The sequence below is a fragment of the Zalophus californianus genome, chromosome 5 (assembly GCF_009762305.2).
Source record: "Zalophus californianus isolate mZalCal1 chromosome 5, mZalCal1.pri.v2, whole genome shotgun sequence".
Taxonomy (NCBI): domain Eukaryota; kingdom Metazoa; phylum Chordata; class Mammalia; order Carnivora; family Otariidae; genus Zalophus; species Zalophus californianus.
The window spans coordinates 5,855,883-5,871,723 of record NC_045599.1 but is presented as its reverse complement, the minus strand read 5'-3'; positions in this window follow the sequence as shown (position 1 = coordinate 5,871,723).

Below are 15,841 nucleotides of genomic sequence, written 5' to 3'. Positions count from 1 at the left end.
GCAGCCATCACATTGCAGAGCCCTGCATTTGCAAGAACAGAAAGTGAAAACAAAGTTCTGAGGGCTCCTTTTCCAAGAAACACAGCCATTGCCAGGAAGTGAAAGTGAAAGTCACCACGGTCATTGATTTTGTGTGTTTTTGACATCATGAATGAGAGCAGGGCACGGGATCCCAGGCAGCATGGGATCCCAGGCACCCAGATTCTCAGTGACGCCCAAAGGACACCCTAATCAGGCCCCAGGCTCAAGGCCAAGCACAATCTGAATCCAGATTCAGAGAACACAGGCCTGAGTCCTGGGAAAATGACACTCATGACCTCCCTGTTAACCATGGACAGCCCATACTGTGTGGGGAGTGAAGTCTAATAAAGAGGGTATCTAGTCTTGTCCCTGGTTCCTGGCACAGAGCTTCAGAAACCCCGGGAATTTCCTGAGTGATGGGAGCTGACTTTGTTATGCTAATGAAGTGATCCCAGGCAGGATCCTAGATAGCTTCAGGTCAGTGGCTGGTCACCAGGAAGACCCACCAACTGTACAGGGTGGGGACTATGGGCCACCTGGACCTCTCAGAGGAGAAGGGGGTAGAGCCTGAGTTCAGTTAAGTAGCCAATGATTTGAGCAATCATGTCTTTGTAATGTAACCCCAATCAAAATTCTGAATACCAAGGCTCAGTGGGCTTCTTGGTTGTTTGCACTGATGTTCTGGGAGGCCGCATACTCTGACTCCATGGAGAGAGACAGGGAAGCTGTGTACTCCCTCCAAGAACCCACCCTATGTGAATCCTTTTTAATAAAACTGTACTTGTATGACACTTTCCTGACTCATGTGAATCATTCTAATCAATTAGCAAGCTGAGGGTATTATAGGAACCCTCTAATTTGCAGACAATTGGAGGTCCAGGTGACCTACAGAATCCCCCCAAGTGTAGTTGGCATGTGATGTGAAGGTAGTCTTCTCAAGGACTGAGCCCTGATACCTGGGAGTCGGTTAACTCTGGGTGGTTAGTGCAGAAATTAAAAGGCAGTATATCAAGTTGGGGTGGAAACTGAATAGAGAGTAACTCTGTACCCTTGGCAGTCATATTCTGGCTTTAATTTTTTTTTCATTTATTTGTTGAAAAGAAATCAGCTATGTAGTTTATAAACCAAGAGCTATAAGGTGTATACCGTGCACACAATGGGCATTCATCAAGTTTCTGTACCAGAGGGACTCTGTCATCTTTACAGGTCTATTTAATGAACATAGGAAGAAATATACACATCTGTTTTCTCCTCTTTGCAAAAATGGCAGCATACCCTATACAATGTCCTGTACCCTGGGTTCTTCATTTGCTTTCATAATTGTTCTGGATGAAAACACTCAAAGCTCTTCCTATTAAAAATATTTTTATTAATGTCTTTTCAAACATCTGGTAAGACAAATAGCATAAGAAATAAGACCTATGTGAACTATAGCTCAATAAAGCTGTCATTCTAAAAAAGAAGAAATGGGATGCACCATCAGCCCAGTAAACTCTTGTGATCCCTGCAAATAGCAACTCTCTCCTCCAACCTGGAGTTTATATCCCCCACACACACCAGTTTTTGATTGAAGAATAATTAACATAAAAATTATATTAGTTTTAGGTGCACAACATTGATTCAACAACTCTATACATTACTCAAAGCTCTCCACAGTAAGTGCAATCACCATCTGTCACCACACAGCATTGTTACAATATAATTAACTATATTCCCTATGTTGCACTATTCATCTCTGTCAATTATTTACTTTATTACTGGAAGTGTGTACCTCTTAGTCTCCTTTATTTATTTTACCTTTTCCCCCCCACCCACCTCCCCTCTGGCAATTACCAGTTTGTTCTCTGTATTTAATAGTCTGTTTTGTTCTCATGTTCTCATTTGTTTGCTTGTTCAGATTTCATATATAAGTAAAATTATATAGTATTTGTCTTTCTGTTTCTGACTTATTTCACTTAGTATAATACCTCCTAAGTGATCCATGTTGTTGCAAATGGCAAGCTCTCATATATATATATACAACACACACTTCATCTTCTGTATCTATTCATCTATCAATGCACACTTGCATTGCTTCCATATCTTAACTATAGTAAATAATGCTGCAGTAAACATCAAGGTGCAGATATCTTTTTGAATTAGTGTTTTTGTTTTCTTTGGTTAAATGCACAATTGTGGAATTACTAGATTTTATCTTTTACTAGATTCCATCTTGTAATATATGTTTAATCTTTTGATGAAATGCCATACAGTTTTCCACAGTGGTTGCACCAATTTACATTCTCTCGACAGGGCAGAAATCGTTCCCTTTGTCCCACATCCTCATCAACACCAACACTTGGTATTTTTTATCTTTTCAATACTAGCCATTCTGACTTGTGTGAGATAACTCACTGTGTTTTTGATTTGCATTTCCCTGATAATTAGTAATGTTGATCATCTTTTCATCTGTATTGGTCATCTGCATGCTTTGGTTTGGGAATTTCTTGGGGGGGAGGAGTAATGTCCACTCAGGTCATCTGCTCATTTTTAAAATCAGATTTTTTTTTTGGTACTGAGTTGTATAAGTTCTTTATAACTTTTCTATAATAATCTCTTATCAGATATAATATTTTGCAAATATCTTCCCATTTATGAGTTGCCTTCTGTTTTGTGTATAGTTTCCTTCTCTGTGCAAAAGCTTTATATTTTCTTGTAGTCACAATAATTTATGTTGCTGAGGGAGACATGCAAGAGATTACTGCATACATTTTTTAAGAGTTTTATGGTTTCACAAAACAGGATCACAGGGGAAGGGAGGGAAAAATAAAATAAGATGAAATCAGAGAGGGAGGCAAACTTTTTTTTTTAAAGAGATTCTTAAAATAAATTTTATTATTTTTTATTTTTTAAATAGAGACTCTTTTTTAAAATAAATTTTATTATTTTTTATTTTTCTAATTGTTTAATTTTTAAAAAAATTTTAAAAAGATTTTATTTATTTATTTGATAGAGAGAGAGTGTACACAAGCTGGGGGAGTGGCAGGCTGAGGAAGAGAGAGAAGCAGGCTCCCCATGGAGCAGTGAGCCCCACACCAGGCTCAATCCTTGGACCTCAGGATCATGACCTTAATGGACTGAGCCACCCAGAAACCCCTTTTTTAAAATTTTTAAAAGATTTTATTTATGGGGCACCTGGGTGGCTCAGCCGGTTAAGTGGCTGCTTTCGGCTCAGGTCATGATCTCAGGGTTTTGGGATCAAGCCCCACATCGGGCTCCCTGCTCCACGGGGAGCCTACTTCTCCCTCTCCCATTCCCCTGCTTGTGTTCCCTCTCTTGCTGTGTCTCTCTCTCTCTCAAATAAATAAATAAATCTTTATTGTGCTTTAGAGAGAGCACAAGCAGGGGTGGGGACAGAAGGAAAGGGAGAAGCAGACTCCCCACTGAGCAGGGAGCCAGACACGGGGCTTGATCCAGGATGCTGAGATCATGACCCAATCAAAGGCAGATGTTTAACTGACTGAGCCACCCAGGTGCCCCAACTATAAGAGACTCAACTAGGACATAAACTGAGGGTTGTTGCAGGAGAGGTAGGTGGGAGGATGGAGTAACTGGGTGATGGGCATTAAGGAGGGCACATGATGTAATGAGCACTGGGTGTTATATTTAACTGATGAATAACTGAACTCTACCTCTCTTTTGGTATTGGTTGAGACCTGATTTGTGGCCCAGTATGTGGTCTATTCTGGAGAAAGTTCCATGTCCACTCGAGAAGAATGAGCAGTCTATTGTGTTAGGATGGAATGTTCTGTATATCTACAAAGTCCATCTCGTCCAATGTGTCATTCAAAGCTTTTGTTTCTTTGTTAATCTTCTGCTTAGATGATCTGTCCATTGCTGTGAGTGGAGTGTTGAAATCTCCTACTATTAATGTATTATTATCAATATGTTTCTTTATTTTGGTTATTAATTGGTTTATATAATTGGCTACTCCCATGTTGGGGGCATAGATATTTACAATTGTTAGATCTTCTTGTTTGATAGAATCTTTAAGTATGATATAGTGTCCCTCTACATCTTTTACTACAGTCTTTGGTTTAAAATATAATTTGTGTGATGTGAGAATTGCTATCCCAGCTTTCTTTTGTGGTCCGTTGGTGTGGTAAATTGTTCTCCATCCCCTCACTTTCAATCTAGAGGTGGCTTTAGGTTCAAAATGAGTCTCTTATAGACAGCATATGGATGGGTCCTACTTTTTTATTCAACCTGAAACCTGTGTCTCTTCATGGGAACATTCAGCCCATTCATGTTGAGAGTAACTGTTGAAAGATATGAATTTAGTGCCGTTATATTGCCTATAAGGTCCCTGTTTCCATAGGTTTTCTGTTTCTTTCTGTTCTGTGTGACTCTTGGGGTTTCTCTTTGTTTATGGAATCCCCCTTAATATTTCTTGTAGGGCTGGTTTGGTGTTTTATATATTCTTTCAGTTTCTGCCTATCCTGAAAGCTCTTTATCTCTCCATCTGTTCTTGAATGACAGTCTTACTGGGTAAAGTATTCTTGGCTGCATGTTCTTTTCATTTAGTACCCTAAATATGTCTTGCTAGCCCTTCCTGGCTTACCAGGTCTCTGTGGACAGGTCTGATGTTATTCTAATATTCCTCCCTCTTTAGGTAAGAAATTTCTTCCCATAGCTGCTCTCAGGATAGCTTCCTTGGCTCTAAGATTTGTAAGCTTCACTATTACTTGTTGGGGTGTTGATCTATTTTTATTGATTTTAGGAGGGGTACTCTCTGCCTCTTGGACTCTAATGCTTGTTTCCTTCCTCAGATTAAGGAAGTTCTCAACTATGATTTGCTCAAATATACCTTCTACTCTCTCTCTCCATCCCCTTGGGGATCCTGATAATTCTGACATTGGAACGTTTCATGGTTGTTGATCTCTCTATGTCTATTTGCATGTGCTACTAGCTGCCTATCCCTATCTTCTTCAGCTTCCTTCCTTTCTATCAGCTTATCTTCTAGATTACTAATTCATTCTTTGGCCTCATTTACCCTGGCTATTAGAGTATTCAGTTTAGATTGCATCTCGTTCATAGCATTTTTAAGTTCGGCCTGATTAGATCTCATTTCTGCCCTTAGAAGTTTTATATTGTCACTAATGCTTTTTTTAAGCCTTGCTATTGACTTCATGATTGCTATCTTGAAGTCTATCTCTGTCATCTTGCTTATATCCATATCCATTAGTTCTGTGGCAGAGGACATTGTCTCTGGTTCTTTTCTTTGTTGGGAGTTCCTCCTGCTAGTCATTCTGTTGAGGGATGGTTGAGCAAATGGACAGAGTCCAAAATATCAACCACAATGCAAGCTAGATGCAACCTAGCAAAATCAGGAGTGGTCAGATGCCACCACCAAAAAAAACAAAGCCAAAACTTAAAAATTGAAAAATTTTTAAAAATTAAAAAAAAAAAAAGGTGGAGGGAAGACAAAGGGGATTCTAATCTCTCAGTGTGGACAAAGCAGAGTGTTTCAGTTGTTCCTGGGTGTATTTTGGTCTCTGTGTTAGAGGACACTATGTCCCAAAATTACTAGGCAAGTAAAACTTGTATATATAAAAAGGTAAAACTTAGTAGAGTCAAATACAGGCTACAATAATGCATATATCTATAAAAAATATAGGTGTGTAAAAATACAAGTTCAAAATGTGACTATGAAAAATGAGTTGGTAAATAGGCATCTAGTTGAAATGAAGAGAAGGTATAAAGAAAAATATAGCAGGGGAAACCATGAATTGAGAAACATGAGAAAAGGAAAATTATATCTGAAAAATAAACAAGTCATGGGGCAACACCTGGAACTCAATATACAATTTTCCCCTGGCATTGGGATTTTACAGTCTTATATCCAAAGGATTGTCATCCACTTGTTCTTCCAGCCAGTCTTCTCGGGGAGGGACCTTCCTCACTGTTTCTCAGGTAACCCTGCCTGTGTGGAGTTGCCTTCCCCCCCACCCCCCCCCCCCCCACAAGGGAGATGGGCTCAGTGGAAATAGGTCTTTTGTGTGGCTTTGTTCCCTGGGTTCTTTTCTGTGCCTTTTCAGGGGATCAGAGCAAAAATGGCTGCAGCCAAAACTCTGGCCCAGAGCAGAAAATTTGCAGTCTGCCCTCTTTAATAAACTCTCCAGGACAGTCTCCACTTTTGTATCAGCCACAGAAAAATCACAGTCTCCCATGGTGCTTGCCCACAGCAACTCTCTGAGAAGTGTTTTCAGGGGCCTGGGAGAGCCTCTGCCCTCTGTGCTTCTAGAACCATGAGCGGCTGTGGGCTTACACACACACCTGAAGCTCCAGGATCATGTCTTGTTTTGCCCTAAAGCCCTTTCCCAGCCTCTACTGCTCTGTGAGTTTTTGCCCAATCCTGAGCACAGGTTTCAGAATTTTTTCAGGCTGTTCAAGGAAAGAGTGAATATTGACCTGCCCAGTTCTCTGTTTCTGGTGATCCTAGCTAAGTTTCTCTTCCTGGGCTTGCTGACCATAACCTGCTTCCTGGCTCTGATGCTCCAGCCCTCTACCATTTCAGGAATCTCCTTTTGCTCCTTTTGTGGTCTCTCCTAACCTGAGACCACAATGCCTTACCTAGAATTCTGCCATTTTATTTCCAGAGCCCCCTTTCTGAGAGGGATGTCTCTCCCTAGAGCAGATTTCTAAGGGTTCTGATTTTGTGCTGATTTTGTGCTTACCAGCTTATGGTGGCTCCCTTCATCTTCTGTTTATCTTCCGATATCTCCCGACAGATTTAACACTCTGCAGGGTTTACCTTGCCAAAGGCAGTCACTTTTCTGCTGGTAGAGATCCAGATATATATATATTCTTACATCTCAGGCTGATTTTGTGGGTGTTCAAAATGGTTCGCTAGCTATCCAGCTAAGTTCAGGGGACCAGTTGAAATGAGTCCCCTTCTCTCTGCCATCTTGCCTCTAACCCCAAAACAAGAATTCTTCTCATTTCTCTGTTCTATTGTTTTTTTAGTTTCTATTTCATTTATCTCTGCTCTATCTTTATTGTTTCTTCCTTCTTCTGGCCTTAGGCTTTGTTTGTTCTTTTTCTAGCTCCTTTAGGTGAAAGGTTAGGTTTTTTATTTGAGATATTCCTTACATCTTGAGGTAGGCCTTTATTGCTCTATGCTTCCTTCTGAGGTTCATGTACGCTGTACCCTAAAGGTTGAACTATTGTGTTTCTATTTTCATCTGTTTCCATGAATTTTTTATTTCCTCTTCGATTTCCTTGTTGACCCATTCTTTGTTTAGTATCATGTTGTTTAATCTCCATGTATTTGTGGTCTTTTCAACTTTTTTCTTGTGGTTGACTTCTAGTTTATAGCATTGTGGTCAAAAATTATGCATGGTATGACTTCAATATTTTTGTATTTGTTGAGGCCTGATTTGTGACCTGGTATGTGATCTATTCTAGAGACTATTCCCTGTGCACTTAAAAAGAATGTGTATTCTGCTGCTTTAGGACAGAATGTTCTGAATACATCTGCTAAGTCCATCTGGTCCAGTGTGTCATTCAAAGCCAGTGTTTCCTTATGATTTTCTGTTTTGGTGATCCATCCATTGATCTAAATGTGGTGTTAAAGTCCCCTACTATTATTGTATTATTGTCAGCTGGTTCCTTTATGTTTATTATTAGTTGTTTTATATATTTGGGTGCTCCCATATTGGGCACATAAATATTTACAATTATATCTTGTTTGATTGTCCCCTTTATGATTATATAATGCCCTTCTTCATCTCTTGTTACAGTCTTTGTTTTAAAGTCTAGTTTTTCTGATATAAATGTTGCTACTCTGGCTTTCCTCTGACATCCATTTGCATGATAAATATTTCTCTATCCCCTCACTTTTGATCTGCAGGTGCCTTAAGTCTAAAACGAGTCTCTTGTAGACAGCATATAGATGGGTCTAGTTTATTTATCCACTCTATCACTTTATGTCTTTTGATTGTTCATTTAAATCCAAAGTAATTATTGGTAAAAATGTATTTAGTTCCATTTTGCTACTTGTTTTGTTGTTTTTGTAGTCCTCTTATTCTTTCCTCTCGCTCTCCTGTTCTTGGTTTTCTGGTTTTCATTCGTGATACACTTGGATTCCTTACTCTTTATTTTTGCATATCTATTACTGTTTTTTTAATTTCTCCTTACCATTTAGTTTATATATAACACCTTCTGCATATAACAGTCAATACTAAGCTGATGGTCACTTAATTTTGAACTCATTCTTTACTCTTCTTGCCCCCAAGCTTCGGATACTTGGTATCATACTTTACATCTTTTATTTGTGAGTCCCTTGACTGAGTTCTACAGAAATACTTAGTTTTACTGCCTTTATGGGTTTTTTTTTTTTGGTTTTTTGGTTTTTTTTTTACTTTTCATACTCTCACTTATGGTCTCTCCTTTCCACTCAAAGTCTCCCCTTTAATATGACTTATGGGACTGGTTTAGTGGTTGTGAACTATTTCATTTTTGTCTGAGAAATGCTTCATCTCTCTATTCAGAATGGTAACCTTGCTAAATAGAGTATTCTTGGCTGCATATTTTATTTCCCTTCAGCCCTTTGAATGCATCATGCCACTCTCTTCTAGCATGGAAAATTTCTGCTGAAAATCAGCTGGTAACCTTATGGGGTTTCTTTTGTATGTAATTCTTTTCTCTTGCATCCATTAAAATCTTTCTTTATCACTATTTCTTGCCATTTTAATTACTATGTGTCTTTGTGTGGGCCACCTTGGGTTGATTTTGTTGGGGGAATTTTGTGCTCCCTGAATGTGGTTCTGTTTCCCTCCCTGAATTTGGGAAGTTTTCAGCTATTATTTCTCCAAACACATTTTCTGCCACAATTTCTCCTCTCTTCTTCTTCCTCTGAGATCCCTATAATGCAAATGTTATTATGCTTGGTGGAGTCACTGGGTTCTCTAAGTCTGTTCTCATTATGCAGTATTTATTTGTGTCTTGTCTGTTCAGCTTGATTGCTTTCCACAACTCTATCCTCTAGCTCATTAATAAGTTCCTCTGCTTCCTGTAGCCTACTATTTATTCCATCTTTTGTATTTTATTAAGGTTTTATGTATGTAATTGAGACACACACAGAGAGAGAGCACAAGCAGGGGGAGGAGTAGAGTGGGAGGGATAAGAAGACGCCATGCTGAGTGCATAGTCCAATGCAGGGCTCAATCCCATGACCCCAAGATCAAATTCAAGAGTCAGACACAACCAACTGAGCTACCAAGGCACCCACCATCTATTGTATTTTTAACTTCATTGATTGAGTTATTAATCTCTAATGTTATTTTTTATCCCTTTATCAAGGGTCTCACTCATGTCCTCCACACCTTCCTGCAGTCCAGTGAGTATCTTTATGATTATTACTTTCAATTCTCTGTCAGGCATAGTACTTATTTCAGTTTCCCTTAGATCTCCTGCTATGATTTTTGTCCTGTTCTTCATTTGGGACATATTTCTCTGTCTCCTTATTTTATCTACCTCTCTGTTTCTATGTGTTAGGAAATTCAACTATACCCTCTGCTCTTGAAAGTAGTGGCTTTATGAAGAAGTCCTATAGTACCCAGCAGTGCAGTATTCCCTGTTCCCCAGAACCTGGCACCTCAGAGGAGTCTCCTATGTGTGTTGCTTGCATCTTGATTGTGTCTGACTCGCTTTTCCTTTCAGTCCAGACTTCTGCATTGACTCTGTGCCTGCTGTGATCTATTCTTGCTCTCTGTCGTGTTAGTGAGACCCAGGTAAGACTACTTGGAAGGGGTGGGACTATTGGAGGGCTCAGGGACGGGGCCACTGTTTTAGCAAAATTTGTAGTGAGCCACTAATTCCATGTTAGATTCTACCTATGTGGGCAGCAGCTAGGGACATGGCATGCATTAACAGGGTAGTCGTGGGGGCATGATGGGTGGCAGTGGTGGCAATAAGGGGTGTGCCATGGCTGGGCACACATAGGATGGGCATGGAGCAAGGCAGTGTCTGGAGGCAAATGGCAGCTAAACATGTATGTGGCATATCTAAACTTGCACAGAGCTGCTAGTTCTAGGACAGATCTCTGAAGTGCAATGGTGGTTAGGAGCACAGTTGCATTAATGGCAGCTGCCAGGGACCTAGTATATGGCACCACCTGCAGCCATCTGCTTGCCACAACTCTGTGCAGTGGCTTGGTGAGGCACATATGGCATTAGCAATATTTACAGTGAGCTGCTATTCTTAGGTATGGCAGTGCACACTGACAGCAGGTTAGGTAGCAAGTGTTCGTGCAGTAGCTTCTCAGGAAGGTAAATTCTGTGCCTATGCTGGGGAGCAGGGAAGAAAAATGGCACTTGGCAGCTCATTTGTTCCTGGAGAAGTGCCCCCAACAGTCTCCAAAATCCATATAAACACGTCTCCCTCTCATTTGCCCAAGACATTGTGCAAACTCTTCATTCTGTGTTGCCTCTGGCACTGTTGACTCTTTCAGGGCAGGGACCCAGGTATCACTTGCCCTTCAGGCTCAACTAGTACTGAGTCAACTGGTTTTTAAAACTCTAGGTTCCAAGACCTCCTGGTTATACAAACTCACAGAATTCAACCCCTCTATTTTCAAGACCAGATGCTATGGGATTTATTTTCCTTATTTGGGCTCCCTGGTGTTTTTGCCTCTCCATACCCCAAGCTCCCTACTTCCTGCAGGCAGCTGCTGACTGCCATTTCTACCCTTCTCCCTAAACTCTCCTTTACAGCTTCCACCATTTAGTTGTGCAATTTGTTCCACCACTATTCAGATCACTTTCTAGTTTACTTACTTGGATGTGAGTGATATCTACTTATAAATGTGGAACAGGGTGAGCTTAGTGTCCTCCTTTCCTGCTATCTTCCCAGATTCATCTACTAGAGCTCTTTGTGTTATAAGGAGGCTTACATAAAACATGTTGTAGTTAGAACAAACTATTTTAAGCCTGAAAAAATTAACTTCAGTCTCAAAGATAAATGACGTTTTGCTCCTCCTCCATTTTATGTTCCTATGTCACAATTTGTGTCTTTTTATGTTCTTTACACATCAAGAAATTGTTTCAGCTCTAGTTATTTTAATATTTTTGTCTGTTAAATTTTGTCGTAGCGTTAAGTGATTACACGCCATCATTAAAGTATTAGAGTATTCTGAATTTTATTATATATTATTTTTGCCAGTAACATTTATATTTTAATATATGTTTTCTTGTTTCTAATTAACATCTTTTCATTACATCATGAGAATTTTTAGCATTTCCTGTAAGGTAGGTCTATTTGTCATGAATTCCCTCAGATTTAGTTGGACTGGGAAAGTCTTTATTTCTCCTTCATTTCTTTTTTTTTTTAAAGATTTATTTATTTATCCTGAGAGAGTGAGAATGAGAGAGAGAGAGAGTACATGAGAACGGGGAGGGTTAGAGGGAGAAGCAGGCCCCTCGCGGAGCAGGGAGCCTGATGTGGGACTCGATCCCGGGACTCCAGGATCATGACCTGAGCCGAAGGCAGTTGTTTAACCAACTGAGCCACCCAGGCGCCCCTCTCCTTCATTTCTAAAGGACAGCTGTGCTATGTAAAACATTTTTTTTTTTTTTGCCGTGTTGCAGCATCATCCCTGTTTCTTCTGGTCTACAAGGTTTTTACTGACAAATCTGCTGATAGCATTACATTATCACTGTCTGTAAGTATGCATTTTTTGTAACATATTTACTGTCACTCTCTCTCACCAGAATGGAAGCCCCCTGAGGTCAAAGACATTCTCTTGTTAACCTGTCACCCACACATTTAGCATCTGCCACATAGACACTCACTAAATATTTATTAAGAGATTGAATAAAGTTAAACTGAAGTAGGGGTCAAGGTCCCACATGCAATGGGACAACTCACACTTTGACATCTTTTTATTTAACTTCATGAAATGTAAATTTAACCAAAATGGCTTGGTGAATTCATGTAATGAGCAGAGAGCATTTTCTCCTTCCCATTGAAGGCATAATCATGAGGGATTATTTCTGAGGACTGTAATTTATTGCCTCTGTCCTGTGGAAATCATCTCAGCATCACAACAATAAACATTTGCAGTTTTATGAGCCACAATGGCATATTTTCCCTCACTTTCCAGAAACCCATAAGAAGGCATCTACTGAAAGGGACATTGGAGGGAGTCCTGACTGATGACCACACATTCCCCACTGCTTCTACTACTATTTACTTCCTCTTCCCCTTCCTCATATCTTCATCACCACCATTAGTAACCCTAGCCATCAGAGTTCACAAATTCCTGACATGTGAGGATGGCTTAATGTAACCCATCTGCTTTTTTCATATTTCTCCCTTCATCCCCCTTATTGCATCTATCTCTAAAAGGAAACAAAATAATATATTACTTTTACTGAGTTTTCCCTACACTCTAATTCTAGTCTATGCTCATTAATATGACCATGCTTACAGAACTGAGATGTAAGAGATAAGGAACTGCCTGAGATAAGACAACTAGTAAACGTCCCAGATTATTAAATTATGAGCTCCAGGTCTCACCCAATCAGTGGGATTCCACAGGCCAAACTCCTTATATGAATAGTTTTCTCCTTTACTATCCATCAATTTTTCCCTCTCTTCTGTATTTTTCTTCTTTCATTCCCTATATAGTTCATATTTCTATACTATTTGCTTTTCGTTGCTGTTGTTGTTATTATTTTAAAACATCTTAAGGAGCCTCGGAATATGACATAGTGGGAGGATGCTAAGTGCACTTCATCCCATGGATATTGCTAGATCCACATCATTGCAATTAACTCAGAAAATGACCCAAAGACTGGCAAAACAGACTCTCCACAGTTAATTGTATAAGGGGAGGTCACATCAAAATGGTAGGAAGGGCAGAGAGGCAGTAAAGAACAAAACCCCCAGTGAAACTAATCACATACTGGAGGGACACCATAAACACAGAGAAGGAAGAGGAATCGACCCCACACCAGGCACCTCAGACATGGGGTAACTGCACTAGGAAGATGAGTCCCCATAACATTCCACTTTGAAAACCAGTGGGAATTAAAATCATGAGTATTTACAGTCAGTGGTGCTTAACACCAGGTACTTTAGAAATCAACTGGCTCAGCTCTGGAAGAGCAAAATGCAATAGGAAACTGAGTCCCAGACCTTAATGAGACAGCATAACAGACAACTCTGTTGAGATACAGCATAAAAGCAAAACTTTCAAATGTGCCTGGGGTATAAAAGGAGATTTATCTGCCAAACTCAGAATGTGTGCTGGTAGAGGCAGGCATCTTTAGGAGACTTTCCAAGAACACAAGAGCTGATGGGTGTCATTTCTCTCCCCACCTCTAGACTAGATACTGGGACATCAGAGGGAACCTGCATGAACACTTGCCATACAACTTGCTAAACCTGCATGCTCCAGCCCCATGTTCTCCTGTGGATCCACCCATCCAACATGCCCCAACCCTGCAGGAGTCCTTGCAAAGCATCTCCAGACAGGTCTCATCCTTCATGTAGCCCCAGTAGGGATCAGGGACCAGCACCTACCTTGCTAATACCATGTGCCCCACCCACATGTATTCCAGTGAACTTGCCTCAACCGATCCACCCCATCTAACAAGAACCACCCAGAGCAGTTCTTGATGAACCTTATTCTACAAGCAGCCCCAACAGTGCCCAACTCCACTCCAGAGTGACTTACTCTGTGGATGGGAAAATAACCACATATACCAGTACAAATACAGCCCCAAGAGTGGGTTGGGGACAGACATCTGAGATGACCACTAGTCTAGTCCACTAACAAAACCTCACTGAGATCACAACAAGGAGAAAACCCTGTTTTGTGGGAGACCACCGCAACCTGAAGACAGGCTGGGGGTAGATATCTGGTCTTACTGCATGCCATACACAATAACTAAAGCCTCAGGGGACAACATAGGGAGAGTACCCTGCATTTTGGTGGACAGCAGGCCTGGCAAATGGCCTGAGAGCAGGTAGCCACTCTGACGCAACTACAAGCCCAAGGCACCCTCAGCTTGGCCCCTTAATAGCACAGGACCATACAAAAGGCAAATGGGTCATTGTAGCCAATGGGAAAGAAGGCAAACTCATCTCAATCACAACAAGTAGGGCCCATAAGAGACACCACTGATGCATCTGGTTTTGGTGAGCAGGGGACATTGCACTATAGGGCATTATAAGACCTCTTCTTCAGAAGGCCACTGCTTTCAATGTCAGGAAACCTAGATGAATTTCCTAATACATAGAAACATACACAGAGGGGTGGACAAAATAAGGAAAAGGAGAAATATGTACCAACTTAAAGATAGGACACAATCAGACTAAGGAGCTAAATGAAATGGAGATAAGCAATATGCTTCATAGAGAATTCAAAATAATGATCATAAAAATACTTGCTGAACTTGAGAAGAGTAGAGGATCTGTGACACCTTCAACAAAAAGATAGAAAAAAAGAATAAGACACAAAGAACTAAATAACTTAAATTAAAAATTCACTAGAGGGAAAACTGTAGACTAGAAGGATTGGAAGAAGAGATCAGTGATTCAGAAGACAGAATAATGAAATACAATAAAGCTGAACAACAAAAATAAATAAATAAGTAAATAAATAAACAAACAAACAAATAAATAAGAAATGAGAATAAGTTAAGGAAGCATGGTGACATCATCAAGTGTAACATTCACATCTTGGCATCCCAGAGGGAGACAGAGACAAAAGTGGGCAGAAAAATTATTTTAAGAAATAATAGCTGAAAATTTCCTAACCCTGAGGGAGAAAACAGGCATCCAGATCCAGGAGGCACAGAGGACACCCAACAAAATCAACCTAAGGAGGTTGGGTTGGTTGAATCCCTTATGATTATGCTTTCAATGGGAAGGAGAAAATGCTCTCTGCTCATTACATGAATTCACCTAATAATTAAAATGGCAAAATGTAGTGATAAAAAGGGAATTTTAAAATCAGCAGGAGAAAAGAAAATAGTTGCATAGAAGGGAAACCCCATAAGGACACAAGCAGATTTTTCAGCAGAAACTTTGTAGACCAGAAAAAAGTGGTATAAGATATTCAAAATGCTGAAAGAAAAAAACCTGCAGCCAAGAATCTTCTATTGAACAAGGCTGGCATTCAGAAAAGAAGAGATAAGCAGTTTCCTAGACAAAATAAAATTAAAGGAGATCACCACTTCTAAATCAGCTTACAAGAAATGTTAGAGGAAAATCCTTGAGTGGAAAGGAAGGGCAATAATCAGGGTTAAGAAACTTAGGAAAGGAAAAAATTTCACAGGTAAATACAAACATAATAAATGTAGTGGACTAATTGTTTATAAAACCAATCTGGAGGTTAAAACAAAAAAAACAGTAAAATCAATTATATCTGTAAAAACTAGTTAAGGGAACCACAAAATAAAAGGATTTAAAGTATGACTCCATATATGTAAAATATGGTGGGGATTGGAGTAAAGAATAAGTTCAAATTTAAGTGACCATCAACTTAATGTAGACTGCTCTATGCAGAAGATGTCATATGTAAGCCTAATGGCAACCATATATCAAAAACCTGTAATAGATATGCAAAAAATAAGGAGAAAGGAATCCAAGTGTATTACTAAAAACAGCCATCAAGCTACAAGAGATCAGAAGACAGAAACAGAGAACTGCAACAACAAGAATAAAACTAGTAAGAAAATAACAATAAGTACATACTATCAATAACTACTTGGAATATAAAGTGACTAAATGCTTCAAACAAAAGACATAGGTGACTTGTTGGATATAAAAG